General features: G+C 40.7%; 1 non-coding gene across 1 annotated transcript; it reads right to left on the bottom strand.

The window, feature by feature from the left end:
- Positions 1 to 294: 294 nt before the first annotated feature.
- LOC127077729 (small nucleolar RNA R71) lies at positions 295 to 401 on the bottom strand. The gene has a single exon (XR_007787508.1). It is a non-coding gene; the product is annotated as a small nucleolar RNA R71 (small nucleolar RNA).
- Positions 402 to 1,206: the final 805 nt, after the last annotated feature.

Here is a 1,206-nt window from a genome sequence, read left to right as displayed (position 1 = left end):
CCAACTAATAATTTTGAACTTAAACCATCCATGTTGCAACTAGTGCAACAGAGACAATTCGCGGGTCTCGCTACTGAGAACCCAAACCAACATTTAAAAATATTTCTTCAATTAGCAGACACTTTTAAAACCAATGGAGCTTCTCCTGAGGCAATACGTTTAAGATTATTTCCTTTTTCCCTCAGAGATAAAGCGTTATCATGGTTAGATTTCCTTCCACCCAATTCCATTACGACTTGGGATAACCTTAGAAGAGTATTCCTTGCTAGATATTTTCCCCCGAGTAAGACCGCCGTTCTCCGAAACCATATAACTAGATTTACCCAAAACCAAGGAGAATCGCTGTTCGAAGCTTGGGAGAGATATAAAGAGTTGTTACGAGCATGCCCACATCATGGTTTAGAAAATTGGTTAATCATTCAAACCTTCTATAATGGACTTCACTATAACACAAAGATGACCATCAACATTGCCGCAGACGGTGCTCTGATGAATAAACCTTACCCTGAAGCTAGTGCCCTCATAGAAGATATGACCCAAAACCATCAATCATGGGGAGTCGAACGAGCGACAGTTGAGAAGAAGGAAGCCCAAGGAGGAGTGCATGAACTAAGCTCTATAGACATGATGCAAGCTAAAATGGACGCATTAGCCCTCAAAGTCGAGCATATGTGTATAAACTCGAATACTGTAGCCGCAGTTTTGTCGGATTGTGAGATATGTGGAACCAAAGGACACCAATCTGCAGAATGCAGTCTATTAAACGAAACCCACTTTGAGCAAGTGAACTACACCCAAGGGAACCCATATTCGAATACCTATAACCTTTGATGGAGGAATCACCCGAACTTCTATTATAAAAATAATAACCCTATTCAAAATAATACACCTCTGAGACCTAGTTAAATCAACCTATGAAACCTGTACCATCAAAGCCAAGCCTTGAGAAAATTATGGAAAATTTTATCACCGCTCAAACCCAACAAAACAAGGAGTTCATGAACCAAAACATTCATGTTAACGAATTGATTACTCAGTTAGGAACCAAGGTTGTCCAAATAGTTACTCATACCAAGATGCTTGAAACCCAGATCTCTCAGGTTGCTTTAAACCAAGCCCCTCAGACTACACCTGGAGGACAATGCCCTGGACAACCTCAACAAAATCCGAGAGGACAAGTCAATGCCATTACCCTATGAATTGGGA

The sequence above is a fragment of the Lathyrus oleraceus genome, chromosome 4 (genome assembly GCF_024323335.1).
Source record: "Lathyrus oleraceus cultivar Zhongwan6 chromosome 4, CAAS_Psat_ZW6_1.0, whole genome shotgun sequence".
NCBI lineage: Eukaryota > Viridiplantae > Streptophyta > Magnoliopsida > Fabales > Fabaceae > Lathyrus > Lathyrus oleraceus.
The sequence above is the reverse complement of the archived record's forward strand: the minus strand, read 5'-3'. Positions and strand labels throughout refer to the sequence as shown.